The 24,796-nt window shown below is 44.8% G+C and overlaps 1 protein-coding gene across 13 annotated transcripts in view; it reads right to left on the reverse strand.

Moving 5' to 3' along the window:
* Positions 1-13,072, reverse strand: part of GPBP1 (GC-rich promoter binding protein 1) — an 89,582-nt gene extending 76,510 nt beyond the window's left edge. For 4 of the 13 annotated variants that reach the window (XM_055112368.2, XM_055112365.2, XM_055112364.2 and 1 more), the window contains exons 1-2: positions 12,796-12,918; positions 10,324-11,278 (exon numbers count right to left, since the gene is read on the reverse strand). The gene's annotated coding sequence lies outside the window, so the exon portion shown is untranslated. Of the gene's footprint in view, positions 1-10,308; positions 11,279-12,510 lie in introns of all 13 variants that reach the window. The other 9 variants (XM_034960077.3, XM_034960076.3, XM_055112363.2 and 6 more) reach the window with 8 other exon arrangements.
* Positions 13,073-24,796: the final 11,724 nt, after the last annotated feature.

The following is a 24,796-nucleotide window of genomic DNA, read 5'->3' on the forward strand; positions in this document are numbered from 1 at the left end:
CAGGTGTGGTGGCACATACCTGTAGTCTCAACTACTCAAGAGGTTTGGGAGGATCGTTCCAGCCCAAGAAGTCAAAGCTGCAGAGACCTGTTAATTACGCCACTGCACTCCAGCCTGGGTGACAGAGTGAGACCCTGTGTACCCCACCCCCCAAAAAGTGAACATCTTTTTATTGCACCACATGCAAAAAATTCAAAATGAATCAAAGACCTAAAAGATAAGAACGAAATTACACAACTTCTACAAGACAGGAGAAAACTCTATGACCTTGGGTTAGGCAATGATTTCTTAGGACACAAAAGCACAAACCATGAAAGAAAAAAAAAAAAATTTTTTTTTTTTAAGAGGCAAGGTCCCGCTCTGTCACCCAGACCAGAGTGCAGTGCCGCAATCATAGCTCACTACAGCCTTGAACTCCTGGGTTCAAGCAAACCTGCCACCTTGGTCTCTCAAGTAGCTGAGGTATGCCACCATGCCCACTTAATTTAAATTTTTTGGAGAACAGGCGTCTTAGTATGTTGCCCAGGCTGGTCTTGAACTTCCAGCGTAAAAGGATTCTCCAGCCTCAGCCTCCTAAAGTACTGAGATTAAAGGCATGAGCCACCAGGCATTTTATTTCAGTACTTAAAATTTTTGCTCTTCAAAAGACACTGTATCAAGAAAATGAAAACAAACCACAGTCTTGAGAGAAATTATTTGCAAAACATGTATCCAAAATACATGAAGAATTCTCACAATTCGTTAAGACAACCCAATTTTTTTGCTTTTTTTTTTTTTTAAGATAAGGTTCACTCTCATCATCCAGGCTGCAACCTCTACCTCCTGGGCTCAAGCCTCTGCAGTAGGTGGGACTGCAGGGGGCACGCCACTGTGCCAGGCTTACTTTTATACTTTTTGTAAAGACAGGTTTTCATCATGTTGCCCAGGCTGGTCTCGAACTCCTGGGCTCAAGCGATCTGCCCACCTCGGCCTCCCAAAGTGCTGGCATTAAGACATGAGGCACCGTGCTCAGGCCCCAGTTTTTTGTTTAAACAGGCAAAATATTTGAACAGACACTTCACCAAAACACACGGAAAGATGCTATCATTATTAGGGAAATGCAAATTAAAGACATAATGCTAATTCCAACTATACACAATGGTTAAAATTTAAAAGACATAACTAGCCAGGCGTAGTGGCTCACGCCTGTAATCCCAGCACTGCAGGAGGCTGAAGGGGGCGGATCATCTGAGGTCAGGAGTTCCAGACCAACCTGACCAATATGATGAAACCCCGTTTCTACTAAAAATACAAAAATTAGCCGGGCATTGTGGCATGTGCCTGTAATCCCAGCTACTCAGACACTGAGACAGGAGAATCACTCAAACCCGGTAGGCGGAGGTTGCAGTGAGCCGAGATTGCCCCATTGCACTCCAGCCTGGGCAACAAGAGCGAAACTCTTGTCTTTTTTAAAAAAAAAAAAAAAAAAAAAAAAAAGACCTAACCAAAGATGGTTGCCAAAAACAAATTTTAAAGAGGGCTGGTGATAACAACTAACACCCATTGCTGGTGGGAAGGCACACAATTCACATGACCCGGGCAGTTCTGCTAGGGATTTTCATATGAGAAATGAAAATTTAAGTCCACACCAAGTCCTATGCACAAGTGTTCCTATTCACTTTATTTGCAACAGTCAAAAACTGGAAACAAACAAAATGTCTCTGAACGAGAGAACGGATAAACAAATTGTGGTATAACCACACAAGAGAATACTATTTAGCAATAATAAAAATCAACTAAGATGTCCCCACAGGGAGTTAATAAATAAAATGAAATAAAAACATCAACTATAATACATGAAACAACATGCATGAAAGGCCAATCCACTGTATAATTCCTTTGACATTCCGGAAAATACCCAATAGGAAAGGACTTCAATACTAAACAGACTGGGACTTTACAGGGACTGAGGATGATGGGTGAGGACACAAGGTAACTTTTTGGGGTGATGAAAATATTCTATATTCTGATTCTGCAGTTACACAACTGTATACACTTTAAAGAATTTTCTTGTTATTGATGCAGTTTGGATGTCTGTCCCATGAGATATCCAATGTGATCCCCAATGTTGAAGGCGGCACCTAGTGCCAGGTGTTGAATTGTGCAAGCGGATCCCTACTGAAGGGCTTAGCACCAACCCCTTGGTGATGAGTTCTTGCTGATAGTTCACCAGAGAGCTGTTTAAAGAGTGTGTGGCACCTCCCCCCTCACCTCACTCTTGCTCCCTCTTGCCATGTGACATGCCTGCTCCAGTTATGCCATTATTGTAAGCTCCCTGAGGCCTCACCAGAAGCCAAGCAGATGCCACTACCAAGATTCCTACACAGCCTGCTGAACCAAGAGCCAATAAAACCATTTTTCTCTATAAATTATCCAGTCTCAGGTGTTTCTTCAAAGCAACACAAAAACAGACTAACAAAGTTATGTACATTACACCCCAATAAACCTAATTTTTTTTCCCTTTGAGACAGTGTCTCAATCTGTCACCCAGGTTGGACTGCAGTGGCACGATCTCGGCTCACTGCAACCTCCATCTCCCAGGTTCAAGTGATTCTCCTGCCTCAGCCTCCCAAGTAGCTGGGATTACAGGTACGCACCACCACGCCCGGCTAATTTTTGTATTTTTAGTAAAGACAGGGTTTCACCATGTTGGCCAGGCTGGTCTCAAATTCCTGGGTTCAAGCGATCCACCAGCCTCAGCCTTCCAAAATTCTGAGACATGGCAGAAGCCCATCTCTACAAAAAATAAAAAATTCGCTGGACATGGCAGCACTCATCTGTGGTCCCAGCTACTTAGAAGGCTGATGTGAAAGAAAGGATAACCTGTGTCTGGGAGGTCGAGGCTGCAGCGAACTGTGATGGCACCACTGCCCTCCAGCCTGGGTGATAGAGTGAGACCCTGTCTCCAAAAAAAAAAAAAAAAAAAAATTCATATCCCCCCCGTATTAAAAAATATTAGCTATCAACTCTTGAAATGTTAATTTTAATACAAAAACATAGACTAGTATTTCCCTTATACTACACTTTCATCATAATTCTTTTTTTGAGATGGGGGGGGGTTCTTGTTTGGTGCATAGGCTACAGTGCAGTGGTACAATCATAGCTCACTGACATCTTAAATTCCAGGACTCAAGTGACCCTCCCACCTCAGCCTCCCAAGTAGCTGGGACTACAAGGCTCACTACTGACCTGGGCTAATTTCTAAATTTCCTGTGCTGGATTACAGGTGTGAGCCACAAGCCAAGCCCAGATTCTCAGTTTCGGAGAAAGGATAACTTAAGAGTTGTACGTATGTTTGTATGTATGTATGTTTTTATTTATTTAGAGACAGAGTTTTTACTCTTGTCACCCAGGCTGGAGTGCAATGGCATGATCTCGGCTCACTGCAACCTCTGCCTCCTGGGTTCAAGCGATTCTCCTGCCTCAGCCTCTCAAGTAGCTGGGATTACAGGCATGTGCCACCACGCCCAGCTAATTTTTTGTATTTTTATTAGAGACGGGGTTTCGCCATGTTGGTCAGGCTGGTCTTGAACTCCTGACCTCAGGTGATCCACCCGCTTCAGCCTCCCAAAGTGCTGGGATTACAGGCATGAGCCACCATGCCTGGCAACTAAGAGTTTTCAAAATTTATTCTTGCATGAAAAGTGTAGGAAAAAAATTGAAATATGGCTTTAAAATATAATTTGAAAACTGAATTAAGAATTAAAGGGGGCCAGGCGCAGTGGCTCATGCCTGTAATCCCAACAGTTTGGGAGGCCAAGGCAGGAGGAACACTTGAGATTAGGAGTTCGAGACTAGCCTGGGAAACATAACAAGACTCTCTCTCTACAAAACAAAAAAAATTAGCCGAGCATGGTGACATGCGCCTATAGTCCCAGCTACTTGGGAGGCTGAGGCAGGAGGACTGCTTGAGCCTAGGAGGTCGAGATGGCAGTGAGCCGTGACTGCACCACTGCACTCCAGCCTGGGTGGCAGAGTGACACTTTGTCTCAAAAATAAATAATTAAGAATTAGAAGAAGCCGAGTGCGGTGGCTCACGCCTGTAATCCCAGCACTTTGGGAGGCCGAGGCAGGTGGATCACGAGGTCAGGAGTTCAAGACCAGCCTGGCCAACATGGTGAAACCTCATCTCTACTAAAAATACAAAAATTAGCTAAGTATGGTGCCAGGCGCCTATAATCCCAGCTACTCGGGAGGCTGAGGCAGAAGAATCACTTGAACCCGGGAGTTGGAGGTTGCAGTGAACCGAGATCGCGCCACTGCACCCCAGCCTGGGCGACAGAGTGAGACTCCATCTCAAAAAAAGGCCAGGCACAGAAGCTCATGGCTATAATCCCAGCACTTTGGGAGGCTGAGGTGGGCAGATCACTTCAGGTCAGGAGTTCAAGACCAGCCTGGTCAACATGGTGAAACCCCATCTCTACTAAAAATACAAAACTTAGCCAGGCCTGATGGCAGGTGCCTGTAATCTCAGCTACTAGGGAGGCTGAGGCAGAAGAAGCACTTGAGCCTGGGAGGTGGAGGTTGAAGTGAGCCAAGATCATGCCACTGCACTCCAGCCTGGGCAAGAGGGAGACTCCGTCTCAAAAAATTTATAAAATAATTAAAGGGAAGAAAATGGAAAGACCAAAAGCACTGCACCCACCAAGCTGTGAACAAAATAATAACTAAAGACCAAGAAACTAAATGACATATCTTGTATATAAAAAGATGCAGAAACTAGCAATTATTTGCAGGGTTATACAGCAAATCTGTTAACTATTGTGATGGGTGAGACAGCTGACAAAATGGGAAAAGCAAGCAGGTAAAAACTGAAAAACAGTCACAACCACAAAACAGTTTACCAGTAACCACTAACATTTTGTTTTTCAACATTTCTGTTGAAGGTAATGGACCTTTCCAGAAAAATGCACTGAAATGCCCACAAAATTATCAATTTCAAAGAATTCTCAGAAACCACTGTCTCAGCCTGGCAATGGTGGCTCACACCTGTAATTCCAGCACTTTGGGAGGCCGAGGTGTGTAGAACACCTGAGGTCAGGAGTTTGAAAAGAGATGTATTCCCTGCCCCCGCACCGCCCCCCCCACCCCCCCACCCCGCTTTTTTTTAAATGTTCCCTAGGCTGGTTTCAAACTCCTGGGCTCCAGTGAGCCTCGTGCCTCAGGCTCCCAAAGTATTAGGATAATAGGCATGAGCCACCATGCCCTGCCCCCTCACCCCTTTTTTAAATAGTATTTTGTATGTCAGAGGTTCTTTTTTTTTTTTTTTTTGACACAGTCTTGTCACCCCAAGCTGGAGTGCAGTGTCGCGATTGCAGCGCCAAAAATACCGAGGTGTCCGGCCTCATCTCTTTAATTCTTATTCATTTTTGAGGCAGGGTGTCACTCTGCAACCCAGGCTGGAGTGCAGTGGTGCAATCACCGCTCACTGCCATCTCGACTTCCTAGGCTCAAGCAGTCCTCCTGCCTCAGCCTTCCAAGTAGCTAGGACTACAGGCGCATGTCACCATGCTCAGCTAATTTTTTTTATGTTTTGTAGAGAGACAGTCTTGTTATGTTTCTCAGGCTAGTCTCGAACTCCTAATCTCAAGTGTTCCTCCTGCCTTGGCCTCCCAAACTGTTGGGATTACAGGCATGAGCCACTGCACCTGGCCCCCTTTAATTCTTAATTCAGTTTTCAAATTGTATTTTAAAGCCATATTTAAATTTGTTGAGGTGGGTGGATCACCTGAGATCAGGAGTTGGAGGCCAGCCTGACCAACATGGGGAAACCCCATCTCTACTAAAAATTCAAAAATTAGCTGGGCGTGGTGGTGGGCACCAGTAATCCCAGCTACTTGAGAGGCTGAGGCAGGAAAATCGCTTGGACCTGGGAGGCGGAGGTTGCAATGAACTGAGATTGTGCCATTGCACTCCAGCATGAGTGACAGAGCGAGACTCTGTCTCAAAACAAAAAACCCCCAAAAAATCTTTACATCTGTATCACACTTCACAATTTACAAAAACCCTCCATATATATTTCCATCAGTATAATGAAGAAAGTAAGGCCAAAAAAAGTTAGGTGAACATACAGTCACACAGGCATTTTTCTAGATATTCCATATCCTAAACCAAGTTCCCTTCCAAACCCTCAGCCATGACCCTTTTTCTACATCAGTACCTTACCTGGATCTAAATGTTACCTAAACATTGATAGATCTAAATGTTGTTACCTAAACATTTGATAAACATTTTTATCAAAAAAGAAACAGAAAAGATGGTTTGGTTAAACAAAGTTAAATAATCTGACCAGGTGCAGTGGCTCACGCCTATAATCCCAGCACTTTGGGAGGCTGAGGCAGGTGATCATCTGACCTGAGGTCAGGAGTTCGAGACCAGCCTGGCCAACATGACAAAACCCCATCTCTACAAAAAATACAAAAAATTAGCTGGGCATGGCAGCGGGGACCTGTAATCTCAGCTACTTGGGAGGCTGAGGCATAAGAATCACTTGAACCCGGGATGCGGATGTCACTGTGAGCAGAGATTGTGCCACTGCTTTCCAGCCTGGGTGACAGCAAAACTCCGTCTCAGAAAAAAAAGTTAAATAATCTGGCCTGGTTTTAAACTCTATCCTCACTTGCTTATTTTACTTTCAGATTAGAAGTCCTCCTCAATTACCCCTTTCTTGTAACTCTCCCCAGTTTTTTTTTTCCTGCTCATCTTCCTGTTCTTTCCCCATTACTTCTCCCTTCCTCAATTTTAACATATCAGCAGCTTCAAGCACAAAAATCCATGTAACTATTTCAATTCAAAAACAAGAGACAAGGGGCCGGGCCCAGTGGCTCTCACCCATAATCCCAGCATATTGGGAGGCAGAGGTGGACAGATATCTGAAGTTAGGAGTTTGAGAACAGCCTGACCAACGTGGTGAAATCCCGTCTTCTAAAAATACAATATTAGCCAGGCCTGGTGGCACATGCGGGTAATCCCAGCTACTCAGGAGGCTGAAGGGGCAGGAGAATCGCTTGAACCGGGGAGGCAGAGGTTGCAGTGAGCCAAGATCACGCCATTGCACTCCACCCTCAGAACAAGTGCGAAACTCTGTCTCAAAAAAACCCAAAAAAACAACAAAAAAAAGACAAGGTAAAACAAAGCTATGCATTTAGCTCCATGCCTGTGGAAACAGGCTATGGGTGAAAGAAAAATACAAGGCCAGGCACTGTGGTTTAGGCCTGTAATCCCAGCACTTTGAGAGGCCAAGGCAGGAGGAACCCTTAACCCCAGGAGTTCGAGGTTGCCTGAGCTACAATCGTGCCATTACACTCCAATCTGGGTGAGAGAGCGAGACCCTGTCTCAAGCACACACAGACACACACACACAATTAATTTTAGCTAACCAAAGATATCACCCAAATAGTTACTGCAAATAGCAAAACAGTAATATCTCTTAGTTTATTTCCAAACTCCATTAGCAGTCTGTAATCAACATCAACCAAAGAGAAGCAGTACATGAAAAGAAAAAAATATCAAAGATAATGTTCAAATAAATGAATTAGTAAAGTAAAATCCCCAAGAAGGCAGTGTAAGTACGGCATAGTGCTGAGTATGTGCTCTGGAGTCAGACTGCTTGAACATTTATTTGGTCAAGATTACAATTCTAACAAAGTAACTTTCTCCCAGTCTCAGCCTCCCTAAATCCTAATTTTCTCATCAGTACCACAGTGACTATAATAGTACTTTCCTCACGGGATTAAGAATTAAAATATGCCACATAAATTACACAGCAAAACATATGACACCATCATCATCTATAAATGCTAGCCACTATGATTATTATTTTTAGACCTACAGTTTAGAAAGGGAGAAAAAAGCAAAATATAAAGAGTAGAAAAGATAAAAGGAAAAGTGGTGTTAACTTCTGGGGAAAAGCAGCAGTCCAGCAATAGTTCCAATTACCAACGGATGCAACTATTTATTCCAATCTCCAGAAAAATAAAATACTGAAAATATCTGTCAAAACGTTCAAGTAAATCTGTCCTTGAAGAACTGCTGTAAACAAAGTTGACAAATGTTATAGACTATTCACAGATTAAAGTTAATTGCTAAAAACTCTGATCTCTGGAGTAATCTTTATCCTAACACTACTGCTTAGAGTAACAATATCAGTAATGGCAATTTAGAAGAAAACAAGGCTGGACGCAGTGGCTCAGGCCTGTAATCCCAGCACTTTGGGAAGTGGAGGCAGGTGAATCATCTGAGGTCAGGAGTTCAAGGCCAGCCTGACCAACATGGTAAAACCCTGTCCCTACTAAAAATACAAAAAATTAGCTGGGCGTGGTGGCGGGCACCTGTAATCCAAGCTACTTGGGAGGCTGAGGCAGAATCGCTTGAACCCAGGAGGCGGAGGTTGCAGTGAGCCAAGACTGCGCCACTGCACTCTAGCCTGGGCACGCGACAGAGCAAGAGTCCGTCTCAAAAAAAGAAAAAATCACAAATAATAAATATTATGTAGTTTTCTAGAAGAATGATCGTTTGACTCCAACTTAATCATATTTAAGATGCATATTGTAAAGCAACTTGAAAAGTCATTGAATTGAGGAATGAACAAAATACATGCTCTCCCAAGTGAAAGGGTGTGGAATGTTCTCACCGATTTTATAAATCAAGGTAGACACTCAACTAGAATTACTACACACAGGTCTGACAGACAAAACACATATAACCTAGTCTATTATGACAAAGGAAATCACTGAACTAATATCAATTTCAGAGAAAAAAACTCTATTTTACATTTACTACCACTTTCACTCTAGGGGAGCTAGCAAGATTCAACAGTTTAAGCAAAAAAAAAAAATTGGTTCAAAATAAGCAACTGACAAGTTATTAGGTTAGGCCATCTTGGTAAAGAGTTCAAAAATTGCAATCTCAGCCGGGCGCGTGGGCTCAGGCCTATAATCCCAGCACTTTGGGAAGCCAAGGCGCAAGGATCACCTGAGGTCAAGAGTTCGAGGCTAGCCTGACCAAAAAGGCGAAAACCCAGGTCTCTACTAAAAAAAAAAAAAAAATTGGCCGAGCGTGGTGGCGGGCACCTGTAATCCCAGCTACTTGGGAGGCTGAAGCAGGAGAATCGCTTGAACCCGGGAGGCGGAGGCTGCAGTGAGCCAAAATCATGCCATTGTACTCCATCCTGGGCAACAAGAGCGAAACTCGGTCTCAAATAAAAATTAGTCTTTCGTCTCAGAAAGACAATTAATTGAAATACCCTCTAATTTTAGTTATACTCGTGTTCACTAATATTAACTGCCTAAAAATTAAATTTTGTCATTAGTCAAAGAGGAAAAAAATTAAATTTTAGTGTATCTCTTTAAAATACACTAAATGCCTATGATTCACTGAAAAATTAAATGTAGTAACTAACGGTAACTAAAAACACCGTTTAATCCTGAAAAATACAAACATTAAAAGATAACTCTCTCACCTGTCAAAACAATTTCTATTATAGCAATTAATTCACAACTTTTTTTAAAAAAAGCTTTGCTTACAAACTTAGGCCAGCATAACCTCTTGAGTGGAAAAAAATGTATACTCATATTTTCTTAAGTTATTTTAAAGGTTCTTAATTCAGCTTGCTCAGTTCCTCTGAGCTTCTGGTCCTGGTAATACCCTTTTTTTTTTGAAAGTAAAGAAATAATTTGAAATACAAAACCATTTCAACAAAACTATTTCAAAAACTTAATTTCTATAACGGATTAATATGTTAGGAACAGCTATGCCTTAAAACAAGCTAGTTCATGAAATACATTAAGAACTACTACCTGTAATATAACCAAACTATGTAACTCCAAATGCAACACTAAACTGCATTTGGAATGCAGTCTAAACTCACATTTGCAAAGTCAACTGGCTATCAAGGCACACGCATTTAGAATACAAACTGGCTAGGAAGACACGTGGTGAATTATTTGTTGCATTTTTTCCTACCTTTCTACCACTGTGAATGAATCTTCAAAGCCTAAGGCAATATATACCGGCCATATGAATTTAGCTTTTTACTTAAAAAGCGCAAAAACTTGTAGCTTAGGACTGTTTGAATCTGAAAAGTTCCTAAGCCTTAAACGTTTTTTCTGAATTTCAGTTTACTCAGACAATGGTTAATAGTTGTTTTCAGACTGTCAAGGAAACTGAAACCAAGCAATATTACTGCAAGAAACTGAAAGGCTTCCAAGAATAACATAGGATAAACTCAACTCTCATTACAGTTTACAAATGAACATTTGATTTGCTCACCATAATAGTACTTACAAATTCCAACAGGACTGCACAGGAAGGTGTTGGTTTTTTCTCTGTAATCTTTATTTTCCAGTTTGTATTTTTATTTTGTATCCTCTGAAATAATATCGAAGTTCTTTGAAGATACTTAACCTACGACTATTTGACATAGAGTTACTTCAAGTCAGCTACCCATACTTCTGTTTTAAAGTTTTCATATGGCTATCTCCCGAATTAGCCAAGTTCTTTAGATTTAAGATCAAAGTCTTCTTTATTATTCCATGTACTTGCCACTGTTGTACTTGTCCACTCCAGATGAAATATCCAATTTACGAGCCAAAAAGCAAAAACAAAAAGAAAATTTCACATCGGAAGAGCATTCCTAAACATCAGCATATATACAGAGACACACATAGCTATCTCAATACTACCATGCTGCCGGAAAACTGCAACATCTTAAATTTCCACGTAAATAAAAGATAAAAGGAAAAAAACTCTGTATTCTTTCAATGTCTTCATTCAGAAAAAGTGTCCCATTGTGACATGAAAGAGCTGAAGTCAAAAATTCCTAAAACTTTCAATAAAGGTAAAAATAAACTGCCATGAAACTTCAGCAATACTCAGTCATTTGAAACTGCTGAAACTACTCAGTACACAAATCAACGTCTCTCAGTTTCGGCTGAAGAACCCCAACAACGGGGTGGGGGAAGGGGAGGCAAAAATTACCACCAGCTGAAATACTGTAACCAGTTATATAATCCGTTTGAACCAAAATACTGAAGAAATGCTGCCTGGGTCTCTTTTTAAGTAGCTTGCTGAATTGTTCACTACTATCAATTCACTTCACAGACGATTCTTGCCAATTTTAATAAACTTCTGGGGCAAAATTATCCAAAAACACTGTAAATCCAAAATGGCCACTTAAAATATCCGGGGCCTTTTACACAAAACCTAGATGATGATCTTCATATCTGAGTAATTCAATCACCTGTAAAAGTTATAAAAAAAATTATATACTGAGTTTTGATTTTGAGCTAAAAAAATCAATCCCCAACTTAAAAAGTCAACCTCTGGAGAGAAAATCACTTCTATATAACCCTACAGGAGCCTGGAAAAGGGCTTCTTTACCCAAGCAAGCACCCGATAAAAGTCTACTGAATGAATAAGACATCGGAGTAGAGGGAGGGAAAAACGGTAGGTGACGGTATTATGGAGGGCAAGGGCAGATTTCACCTGGGAAGGGGTGCAGATCCCATACTGGGGAATTACATAAGCAAACCTTATACTTCTTGAATAAATTTTAAAACTATGAAATTGGCACATAATCTTACAAAAGATCTCCAACCCTCTTCGATGGACCAAGGAAAGCGAAGACAGGTGTGCTGCCACGGAGCATTAGCAAATGTAACTCAGAGATAAGTGTAAAGAGAAAGAGGCTCCCTCCAAATCAGAACGTCTACTAGAGGAGGCATATTCCCACCCAGTAAGGCCAGAAAGGTGAACTAGAAGTAGGGCAAACCCGCTTCTTAAATTCTCCCGAGGAGACTTCCCCACTTCTGAGGGAGCAAAGGGCTAGAAGGTGTAGGTTTCCACTTCCTCGAATTAAGAAAACAGGTTTCTCCCAAAACTGAGGGGGTGGAAGGTACAGGGCCCTTTTCGTAAACCAAAGAATGGTTCTCTCTCAAAAATGCACATGTCCCCTCAGACCCCACAGGACTCGGAGGAACAAAGTAGCCTTCGCCCAGTCCACGGCAAGTGCCACGGACCTGGGAGAGGCGGGGAAAGCTGAGGCGCTGCTGAAGAAACCGCCGAAGGCCACAACTCGGCCTCGACTCCCTCAGCCCTGAGAAGGGTAGTGGTGCAAAACCAGGCGGGCGTGTGCAAGAGGCCGGGGGAAGGAAGGCCGAGCACGGAGAGCGTCGGACTCGCTCCCAGCCTCCGCCAAACGCCAAACACCCCCCAACCAAGCCGCCGGGGCTAAACCACCCACCCCCTCCTCACAACCACCACCTCCGCTCCACCCCGGCCGAGTCAATACCTAGAGGGGCCTATCTGCGCCTCCCTCCCCTCTCACTCCTTGCTTCTCGCCGCCCCTCCGTCGGCGGGCAGCCTCACACCTCGCGCCACCAACGCCGCTCCCGACCCCTCAAACCCCAACACGGACACGGGCACTCCCCTCCTCCCCCGGGCTCGGGCGTGGAGCCTAGAGGACGGTATTACCTTCTGCCCCACCAGAGGTGCCCCTGGCCTGGGGGTGCCGCCGCGCCTGATCCCGGGAGAAGGTTTTCGGTACTTTGAATAATCCCCTTTTGCCGCTTTTCCCTCCCCCACAACCAGTCTCAGTCCCAAAATGGCGCCGACCCGATCCGCAATGTTCTGGGCCAAGTCTCGCGAGATCGCGGACAGTGGCGAGGCGGGGAAGGAACTAGAGGGATTGAGGAGGGAGGGAAGGCGGGGCGAGGAGAAGGAGGGAGAAAGGGTGTGGAAGAAGCGGTGCGAACGAACCTACTGGGCGGGACACCAGGAAGAGCGCCTCCACCAGAGAACCTTCTGGCCCAAGCAACCGCTCACGCCGCGGTCAAAGAAGCTCCGCCCTCTACGTCGGGCGCCTGGGGGGAGGGGGAGAAGGCGTGGCTAGGGCTGGGGGCGGGGCTTCGAGGAGGCCCCGGAGCAGGGGCGCGCGGGGGGCGGTGGCTCCACGCGGTGACGTCAGGAGCAGCTGGAGTCGGGGATTACCCCCTGCTGCTGACGTGAGGACGGTGAACAATCGGGAACGTTCGGTGGAAGGGGGAATTCCCCGCCGCTCCCTGAGGAGCCCCTCCTCCCGCACCTCCCCCCGTCCGGGGCTGCCTCGGAGTCCGGGCTGGTGGGGCCGCGCAGAGGGCGAGAGGGGGGTGCTGCGCCGGGAAGCGGCCGCGCAGGCTCGAGTGGCGCGCGCTGCAGCGTCTTCCCCAGCTCTAAGCTCCCGAAGCTGCGCCGCAGCTCCTCCGAGCTTCACGCTGCGGAAGACGCTGCGGCGCACGCCCTTCGCCGGGTACCCTGCTTGGGCCTCGCGCTCGGGCCTGGGTGAATCGGCGCTCACACGGCGCCTATGCTCAGCTCTGCGCAGGCGGAACATCTGCCGAGCCGGCGCCGGAGCGGTAGGGCACGCTGAGGGGATGCTCCACCGTGGCATGCGAACGCGGACTGTGTCAGGCATGAGAGGTGCACACGGGAGCCCTGCGGCTGAGGAAAGCAGACGTGCGGGGAGCCAAGCCCAGACTCTCAAGAGGGTAGAAATGGCTACTAGGTATAATCATGCTAATTATTTTTCTTTCTACTAAATCTGCAGTAGGTGAATTATTTCAACAGCCAGAGTATCAGAACCACAGAGCCCATTCGCGATTTTTAAAAATCAGTATTACCGTGTTCAAAGTTGTTTCTCTAATTGTGACACCTTTTCGCCTTATAACCGTAGCCTCACTTTAACACCTGGGAAGTTGGCATTCTATGAAAAAGAAAAATCACATTTGTTTAGAGGGAAGGTGGGGGGAGGTTGTCTCAAAGAGGGAAAGTCTGGAAAATAAAGATATTTGGCTGTTCGCCCTCCCCTAAGCCACAAGGACTTCATAACGTAGAAATTTTATGGTAGTTGTACATGCATTATGGGGTTTGTAGTTTAATGGAATGTTTCTAGAAGATACCTGAAAAAGGGTGGAACGTAAACTCACCAAAATTTACCGTCCCCAACCTTCTGTTTTAATCTTTATCGGGAGTTGGCCACTTTAAGCAATTAATAATGCCCCTCTGCGGGGCAGAGGAAAGGGAATTAACACTTGCTGGATGCCTTGCCCGTGCCGGGCATTTTAATGCTTGTATCACCCTCTGGGGTGGGTACTATTTTGCAGATAAGGAAACAGGATGAGATTGACGTGTTTAACGTTACAGAATATGGAAGTTGGGCGCCACAACTTGGCTGTACCACATTTAAACTCAAGTCTATTAGGGGCTTGATCCACTTTCTTTTCTCTACACCACATTGTTTCCGTATAAGCAACTTACGTGTTGGGAGAGGACCTGCTCGTGCTTTTATGTGTAAGCATGATATCAAACCAAGAAAAAATAAAGGAAACAAAAAAAAAACCCAAGGATAAAACTGATAACTTAGACACACAATTTGTGCCTTTCATGTGACAGAAGACACTATAAAGTCGAACAACTGGTAGTGAAACAGAGAAACAATTGTAGTAAATCACAAGCAAGTTAATATTTATATTCGATTACCATCCTTAGCGTATGTTTTATTTGCATAAGAAAATATAAAGAGCTCTTACAAATTATTAAGAAAAAGATAACACCCACTCTTTTACAAAGTTAAGGGCGGACCGGGCACGGTGACTCACGCCTGTAATCCCAACACTTCAGAAGGCTGAGGCTGGAGGATCACCTGAGTTCGGGTGACCAACACAGCGGAAACCCCCTCTCTACTAAAAATACAAATATTAGCTGGGCGTGGTGGCGGGCACCCATAGTCCCAGCTACTAGGGAGGGTGAGGTATGAGAATCGCTTGAACCCAGGAGGGAGAAGTTGCAGTGAGCCAAGATTGCACCACTGCACTCAAGCCTGGGCGACAGAGTAAACCCTGTCTCAAAAAAAAAAGTTTAGCCCGGGCGCGGTGGCTCACGCCTGTAATCCCAGCACTTTGGGAGGCCGAGGCGGGCGGATAACCTGAGGTCGCGAGTTCTAGACCAGCCTGAACAACTTGGAGAAACCCCGTCTCTACTAAAAATAACAAAATTAGGCTGGGCGCGGTGGCTCACGCCTGTAATCTCAGTACTTTGGGAGGCCGAGGCGGGCGGATCATGAGGTTAGGAGATCGAGACCATCCTGGCTAACACGGTGAAACCCCGTCTCTACTAAAAATACAAAAAAAAATTAGCCGGGCGTGGTGGCGGGCGTCTGTAGTCCCATCTACTCGGGAGGTTGAGGCAGGAGAATGGCGTGAACCCGGGAGGCGGAGCTTGCAGTGAGCCGAGATCTCTCCACTGCACTCCAGCCTGGGCGACAGAGCGAGACTCCGTCTCAAAAAACAAAAACAAAGCAAAAAATATATATACACAAAATTAGGCCGGGCGTGGTGGCTCTGGCTCACGCCTCTAATCCCAGCACTTTGGGAGGCTGAGGCTGGTGGCTCACCTGAGGTGAGGGGTTCAAGGCTAGCTTGACCAACATGGTGAAACCCCATAGCTAGTAAAAACACAAAAATTAGCCAGGCGTGGTGGTGCGCGCCTGTAATCCCAGCACTTTGGGAGACCCAGGCGGGCGGATCACTTGAGGTTAGGAGTTTGAGACCAGCCTGGCCAGCATGGTGAAACCCCGTTTCTACTAAAAATACAAAAAATTAGGCCGGATGCGGTGGCTCATGCCTGTAATCCCAGCACTTTGGCAGGCCTAGGCGGGTTGATCACGAGGTCAGGAGTTCAAGACCAGCCTGCACAACATTGGCGAAACCCCGTCTCTACTAAAAATACAAAATTAGCCAGGCTTGGTGGGGAGCGCCTGTAATCCCAGCTACTTGGGAGGCTGACGGAGGAGAATCACTTGAACCCGGAAGGTGGAGGTTGCCGTGAGCTGAGATCACGCCATTGCACTCCAACCTGGCATTGCACTCCAGCCTGGGCGACAGAAAAAAAAAATACAAAAAATTAGCTGGGCATGGAGGTGGGCGCCTGTAATCCCAGCCACTTGGGAGGCTGAGGCAGGAGAATTGCTTGAACCTGGGAAGTGAAGGTTGCAGTGAGCCGAGTGCAGCTGCACTCCAGCCTGGGCAGCAGAGCAAGACTCCGTCTCAAAAAAATAAAAAATAAAAAGTCAAGGGCATGAACAAGCTAGCTGGGTGTGTATGTGTATACATACATAACATATGGGGGGATTTAATAATTATATGAAAAATTATCGCACCTCACTAGAAATCAGAAAAACTTAAACAGTAATATACCACTTTCAAATAGCAGATTGACAAAGATTTTAAAAGACCAAAAACCTGGATGAGGATAAGGAATTGGCCGGGCGCAGTGGCTCACGCCTGTAATCCCAACACTTTGGGGAGGCCAAGGTGGGTGGATCGTTTGAGGTCAGGAGTTCGAGACCATCCTGCCAGCATGGTGAAATTCCGTCTCTACTGAAAATACAAAATTAGCCGGGCATGGTGGCGGGTGCTTGTAATCCCAGCTACTCCGGAGGTTGAAGCAGGAGAATCGCTTGAACCCGGGAGATGGAGATTGCAGTGAGCCGAGATTGGGCCACTGCACTCCAACCTGGGCAATAGGAGGGAAACGCTGCCTCAAAAAAAAAAAAAAGAAAAAGGATATAAGGAATAGGCATTTATTTGCATTAACCATATCAAGAATGAAACTCTTGATATGTGCAAGGCTTTCTGGAAGACAGTTTGGCTTTCATAAAAATGTCAAAGCCTTTAAGACACCCTTTAAGCAGTTGTCTTACTCCTTGGAATTTATTTTAATAAAATAATAGGAGGCCAGGCACTGTGGCTCACGCCTGTAATCCCAGCACTTTGGGAGGCCGAGGCGGGTGGATCACAAGGTCAGGAGGTGGAGACCAGCCTGACCAAGATGGTGAAACCCCATCTCTACTAAAACTGCAAAAATTAGGCTGGGCGTGGTGGCTCACGCCCGTAATACCAGCATTTTGGGAGGCCGAGCCAAGTGGATCAGTTTAGGTCAGGAGTTCAAGACCAGCCTGGCCAACATGGTGAAACCCCGTCTCTACTAAAAATACAAAAAATTAGCCGGGCGTGGTGGTGGGCGCCTGTCATCCCAGCTACTTGGGAGGCTGAGGCAGGAGAATCGCTTGAACCCTGGAGGTGGAGGTTGCGGTGAGCCGAGATCAAGCCATTGCACTCCAGCCTGGGCAACAAGAGTGAGACTCCGTTTCAAAAAAAACAACAATAAAATAAAAATAAATAAAACTACAAAAATTAACCAGGTGTGGTGGTGGGCACCTGTAATCCCAGCTACTTGGGAGGCTGAGGCAGGAGAATTGCTTGAACCCAGGCAGCAGAGGTTTCAGTGAGCTGCGATCACACCATTGCACTCCAACCTGGGCGACAGAGCAAGCCTCCATCTCAAAGAAAAATAAATGATAATAATAATAGGAAAGGTGTCCAACAATTTATGAAGCTGTTCATTGATAACTTCTTTAAAACCCCACACAAAAAAATAGGATGGTCCGAGTGCAGTGATGTTTTCAACTAATTGATGACAACTGGTTAGAGATTTCTTTGTTCCTTCTCCACTCCCACTGCTTCACTTGACCAGCCTTAAAAAAAAGAAAATGAAAGAAGAAAACCACAAAAAAAAGAGAAACAACCTAAATGTCTATAATAAATTGACAAAGTAAATTATATTACATCCATAGAGTGGAATATGAAGCCATTAACAATGGTATTTATTAAAAGATGGTCACATGAAAAGATGCTCACAGCATACTATTAAGAAAAATGGGCTGGGCGCGGTGGCTCACGCCTGTAATCCCAGCACTTTGGGAGGCCAAGGCAGGCAGATCACAAGGTCAGGAGTTCAAGACCAGCCTAACCAACATGGTGAAACCCCATCTCTACTAAAAATACAAAAATTAGCCGGGTGTGGTGGTGTGCACCTGTAATACCAGCTGCTCAGGAGGCTGTGGCAGGAGAATAGCTTAAACCCGGGAGACAGAGGTTGCAGTGAGCCAAGATTGAGCCACTGCATTCCAGCCTGGGCAACAGAGTGAGACTCAGTCTCAAAAAAAAAAAAAAAAAAGAAAGAAAAAAAGAAAAATGAGAGGTAGATTACAAAACTGTATATATAATATCCTATTTTTGTCAAATAAAAAAGTATAATCAAAGGAAAAATTTTGACAGACTAGAAACAAAATGTTAACAATGCTTATTCCTAGGTGGCAGACTAATAGAAGATCTTTATTCTTCATACCTGCTAAGAGCATATATTACTTTTGTTTGAGATGGAGTCTTGCTATCAGCCAGGCTGGAGTGCAGGGACGCGATCTGGGTTCACTGCAACCTCTGCCTCCTGGATTCAAGCGATTCTCCTGCCTCAGCCTCCCGAGTAGCTGGAATTACAGGCATCTACCACCATGCCTGGCTAATTTTTGTATTTTTGGTAAAGACCGGGTTTTACCATGTTGGCCAGGCTGGTCTCGAACTCCTGACCTCAGGTGGTCCGCCCATCACGTCCTATCAAAGTGCTGGGATTACAGGCATGAGCCACCGTTCCTGGTCTACTTTTCTAATTATAGAAAGATAAAAAGCTACATCTGTGCCCACTCTGAGGGGACTACAAAAGATTTTAAGAAAAATTTTAAGAAAAAAAGGTACAGCCAGCTGCATTGGCTCACGCCTGTAATCCCAGCACTTTGGGAGGCAGAGGCGGGTGGATCACAAGGTCAGGAGTTCGAGACCAGCCTGACCAACATGGTGAAACCCCGTCTCTACTAAAAATACAAAAATTAGCCGGGTATGGTGGCGCATGCCTGTAATCCCAGCTACTCAGGAGGCTGAGGCAGGAGAATCACTTGAACCCGAGAGGCGGAGGTTGCAGTGAACCGAGATCATGCCACTGCACTCCAGCCTGGGCAACAGAGGGAGACTTCATCTAAAAAAACACACAAAAAACAAACAAACCAAAAAAAAACAGGTTGGGGGTGGTGGGTTGGTGTCACCATGTTCAGCTTAGTTTTGAAATTTTTATTTTATTTTTTATTTTTATTTATTTATTATTTTGAGACAGGGTCCTACTCTGTTGTCCAGGCTGGAGTGCAGTCATGTGATTTCAGCTCACTGCAGTCATCACCTCCCAGGCTCAAGGGATCCTCCTATCTCAGTCTCCTGAATATCTGGGCCTACAGGCACATGCCACCACACTCAGCGAATTTTTTTTGTATTTTTGGTAGAGACGGGTTTTTCCATATTTCCCAGGCTGGTCTCAAACTCCTGAGCTCAAGCAATCCTCCCCGCTCAGCCTCCCAAAGTGCTGGAATTACAGGCATGAGCCACCACACCCGGCCAAATTCTTACTTTCTTTTAGAGATGTAGATCTCTGTTACCTAGGCTGGTCTGAAACTCCTGGCCTCATGCTGTCCTCCTGCCTTGGCCTCCGAAAGGGCTTGGATAATAGGTGTGAGCCACTGCACCCAGAACTTCAGGAGTTTTTATATTAACTGCTGGAGAATTTACTACATGCTTCTTTTTATTTAATTTAATTTATTTTTTCTTTTATTTATTTATTTATTTATTTTTGTAGAGACAGGGTCTTGTTGCCCAGGCTGGTCTCAAACTCCTGAGGTCAAGTAATCCTCCTGCCTCAGCCTCCCAAAGTGCTAGAATTAAAGGCATGACCTACCACACCCAGACTTACTACATGCTTCTTAATCCAAAGAGATGCATGGGTTGACAAGTATTCCGCCCTGCTCCAGTTTTGGGTGGCCCAGTTTCCCTAATTGGCACTTCCACCTCTGTGCCTCTCCCTCTGTACTAGAAGGTATATGCAAGAACACACAGCATGATCACAATTACCAGCAAAATTAAAAAAAAAATTTTCTAATATGTGACTTTCAAAACGCTGCCTCTATAAATGACATTTATTATTTTAAACCTACAGCAAGAATGTAAACATGTAAATTCTTGTAGGTAAGGTGAAGAATATATTTTGTAGTGTTTCAAAAGAGTGCTGTATTTCAGTAGGTTGTATCCTTTGTCTCTAGAAATGGAAAAGAATACAGGGAACCCTGGAGGTGTAGTTGATTCCCTGCATCTTGTTAAAGACTGGGTGACACAAGGAGAAACCCAGTCCAGCACCGGGCTACTTTGCTCCTTCCTGATCCTATGTAAAATGAACATGTGGGACCATGGTTAGGAGTATTCTGTTTGTTATGTTCTCTAGATATGACAACATACACTGCAACCCCAACTTCCTGTTTCTGTCTAATACACTCTGGAGTGAAAGGAATGAAGTATGGCCAATGAATGGTTGAAGAGAAGGGCAAACACACGTGGTGGAATTTCCCTCTTATTTATCCTCTTAGGTTTCTTTCCAAGTCATTTTTGCATAGCATCTTCCACTTTTAACTCTGGCTACCCATTTTAGGAAAGGAAATCCACCATATTTTTCAGAAACTTGATTGAATCCATAGCTTCCCAGTGTAACTAAGTGGCAACCCTCCCAACCACTCTACTTAAATGAATTAATATTTCTCATAACATTGAGTCTAATTGTCTGATGAGCCTATAGGGATACAGACAAGCTAAATGACATGGTCAAAAGCCAATCAAAGGAAATGGAGATAGAAGTAAAACTAAAGATTTCTCATTTGGGCTGGGCTGGGTGGCTCACACCTACAATCCCAGCACTTTGGGAGGCTGAGGCAGGAGAATCCCTTGAGCCTACGAGTTTGAGACCAGCCTGGGCAACATAATAAGACCCCGTCTCTATTGTAAGAAACATTTTTGTAAAAAGATTTCTCATTTTGGTGTCTAGTATTGAGCTTTTAAGTTTCAGAACTAGAGTAGTCATAGATCACTTCAACTTTAGTGACACTAGGACATGTTTTCATACTAATCAGCTTTTTAAAAAATTCAGTCCAGGAGTGGTGGCTCATGCCTGTAATCCCAGCACTTTGGGAGGCTGAGGCTGGCGGATGGCTTCAGCTCAGGAGTTCGAGACCAGCCTGGGCAACATGGCGAAACCCTGTCTTTACACAAAATACAAAAATTAACAGGGTGTGGCGGCCTGTGCCTGTAGTCCCAGCTACTTGGGGGACTGGGGGACAGAGGCAGGATTGCTTGAACTTGGGAGGTCAAGGAAGCTGCAGTGAGTGGCAGTGAGTGGAAATCGCACCTCTGCACTCCGGCCTGGGTGACAAAGTGAGACCCTGTCTCAAAAAAAATCCTTGCGATAGTTTGCTGAGAATGATGGTTTCCAGCTTCATCCATGTCCCTACAAAGGACATGAACTCATCCTTTTTTATGGCTGCATAGTATTCCATGGTGTATATGTGCCACATTTTCTTAATCCAGTCTATCATTGTTGGATATTTGGCTTGGTTCCAAGTCTTTGCTATTGTGAATAGTGCCTCAGTAAACATATGTGTGCGTGTGTCTTTATAGCAGCATGATTTATAATCCTTTGGGTATATACTCAGTAATGGGATGGCTAGGTCAAATGGTATTTCTAGTTCTAGATCCTTGAGGAATCGCCACACTGTCTTCCACAATGGTCGAACTAGTTTACAGTCCCACCAATAGTGTAAAAGTGTTCCTATTTTTCCACATCCTCTCCAGCACCTGTTGTTTCCTGACTTTGTAATGATCACCATTATAACTGGTGTGAGATGGTATCTCATTGTGGTTTTGAAATCAAGCAAAAGTATATGTTAGAAGTAAGGTCCTACTGTATTTCAAAATTAAACTTTTTAATTATTGTTATTATTTTGAGACAGGGTCTCACTCTGTTTCCCAGGCTGTGAGTGACTTTTGTATTTTTTATAAAGACTGGGTTTCACCATGTTGCCCAGACTGATCTCGAACTCCTGGGCTCAAGCGACCCACTGCTCAATGAATTAGATGTGATCCATGCTACCCTACCATTTGTCTTAAAATGCTACTATTTTCACTTTAATAGACTCAGATTAATCTGGTTTCCACATAGCAGTGGAAAGAGTGTGGGCTTTGGAGTTAGACAGACCTAGGCTTGAATCCTAGCTCAGTTCATTTTGGATTTATTTCATATTAAGTGTTGTTGCTGTGCTATCTGTTGCGGATACACAAATGATGAGGATATAGTTCCTGCCTCCAAATTCCTACCACCTGAGAGATAAAACTGACAAAATATCTACACTCACTGCTGTACCCTACAGTACCTAGCAATAGTAGCCATTCAATAAATATTTGTCAAGTGAATACATTTCAAGACGTTTTGCTAGGTGCTGTGTTAGAGGCATGTACAGGGTGCTGTGGGATGGCTTTTCAAGAAAAAGTTTTAAAAGCTGAGTCTGGTAAATTGAACAGAATTCCAGGGGGCGGGGGCCTTCCAGGTAGATGCTGTTGCACAACTAGAAGCACAAGGATAAAAATAAGCCACAAAGGGGCCGGGTACAGTGGCTCATGCCTGAAATGCCAGCACTTTGGGAGGCCGAGGCAGGCGTATCACCTGACATCAGGAGTCGGAGACCAGCCTGGCCAACATGGCAAAACCCCATCTCCACTAAAAATACAAAAATTAGCTGGGCATGGTGACGCACTCTTGTAATTCCAGCTACTCTGGAGGCTGAGTCAGGAGAATCACTTGAACCCAGGAGGTGGAGGTTACAGTGAGCCAAGATTATGCCACTGCACTCCAGCCTGGGCAACAGAGTGAGACTCCGTCAAAAAAAAAAAAGGCCACAGCAAGGCATTTCCAAAGATGCAAAGAGAAATGACTGTTACCACCCAGGCTGCTGGGAACCCAGAGAGGGTTGAGATCGCATCACAAGGGCCTCAACACTGTGCTAGGAAGATTAGATGTTTATCCTGGAGGCTTTGGAAAGTCTTTTAAGCAGGAGAAAGACATGATTGGATTCATGCTTTCAAAAGAGCCTTCTTGTGATCCCCTGAAAAAGAGATAAGGAAAATGAGGCTATAGGAAGAGAAAGAAGCTACAAACCTATTGCGGTAATCCAGGTGAAAGATGATGGTGGCTGGGACTCCCCTGGCCTCCTTTTGGTTTCTCCCACACACCATGATTCTCCCTGATGAAAATCATTACGCAAACTGTTTCTTCTGCCTGGAACACATGTACTCTCCCACTTTCTGTCTCCATCTCTTACAAGCTTTTAAGTCACAGCCTAAATGTCACTTTTATAGACAGCTGTATTGACTACCTACCTAGTTCCCCTACTCTCCCTTATTGCACTGATCATACTTATAAATTAAGGTTATTAATAATTTATAAGTTTATTTAGCTGGGCATGGTGGCTCACGCCTGTAACCCAGCACTTTGGGAGGTCAAGGCAGGAGGATTGCTTGAGGCCAGGAGTAGAGACCAGCTTGGCCAACATAGCAACGCCATGTCTCCAAAAAAAAAAAAATTTTGCCGAGCTCAGTGGCTCACACCTGTAATCCCAGCACTTTGAGAGGCCGAGGCAGGCAGATCACCAGAGGTCAGGAGTTCAAGACCAGCCTGACCAACATGATGAAACCCCGTCTCTACTAAAAATACAAAATTTAGCTGGGTGTGGTTCTGGGTGCCTGTAATCCCAGCTACTCTGGAGACAGAGGCAGGAGAATTGCTTGAACCTGGGAGGCGGATCAAGCCATTGCACTCCAGCCTGGGCAACAAGAGGAAGCTCTGCCTTAAAAAAATAAAAAATAAAAAATAAGATTATTTATTTAATATCTGCCTCACCCACTGCACTCTAGGTTTCATGGGGAATTGAATGAGTGAATAAATGAATGAGCAGAGAGTGGTGGAGCAACATAAACAGATTCAAGAATAGGATATAGAACTCAGAAAATGTGATGTTTCAATGTTTGTGAAGACAAGGCAGAAAAAAGTCAGCGATGACACCCAGTTTCTAATTTAGGCACTTGGGTGGCTGTTAATGGCATTCCCTGAGTTAACTGAGGCCCAAAAACAAGTTAGGTGGAAGATGGAAATCATGAGTTCAGTTTGGGACATTGCGATATTATGAAATACATATTTGGGCCCGGCGCGGTGGCTCACGCCTGTAATCCCAGCACTTTGGGAGGCCAAAGCGGGCGGATCACGAGGTCAGGAGATCGAGACCATCCTGGCTAACACGGTGAAACCCCATCTCTACGAAAAATACAGAAAAAATTAGCTGGGCGTGGTGGCGGGCGCCTGTAGTCCCAGCTTCTCGGGAGGCTGAGGCAGGAGAATGGCGTGAACCTGGGAGGTGGAGCTTGCAGTGAGCCGAGATAGTGCCACTGCACTCCAGCCTGGGCAACAAAGCAAGACTCCATCTCAAAAAAAAAAAAAAAAAAAAAAATACATATTTTGTCTTGTCCCAGCTTCCTGGCATGCAACTCTTAAAATCCTTGAAATCTCTAAACTGATTAAGTGTTTTTCTGTATGCTAGTAAATTGACTGATGGCTGGTGATTCCTGGATAGCCTTAGGATAGGGTTGGTTGCCTGGAGAACCAACCTTGTGATTAGAAGGTTGAGATTTTCCAGTTCACCCACCAACCTCCAGGTTGGCTAGAGGTTAAGTTGATCACCAAAGCACCAAAAGCCAATTACTTTTTATTTTTTTTGAGACAGAGTTTCACTCTTGTTGCCCAGGCTGGAGTGCAATGGCCCGATCTTGGCTCACCACAACCTCCAACTCCCGAATTCAAGCAATTCTTCTGCCTCAGCCTCATGAGTAACTGGGATTACAGGCATGCACCACCATGCCTGGCTAATTTCGTATTTTTAGTAGAGATGGGGTTTCTCCATGTTGGTGTTAGAAAT

Source organism: Pan paniscus, chromosome 4 (assembly GCF_029289425.2).
Source record: "Pan paniscus chromosome 4, NHGRI_mPanPan1-v2.0_pri, whole genome shotgun sequence".
Taxonomy (NCBI): domain Eukaryota; kingdom Metazoa; phylum Chordata; class Mammalia; order Primates; family Hominidae; genus Pan; species Pan paniscus.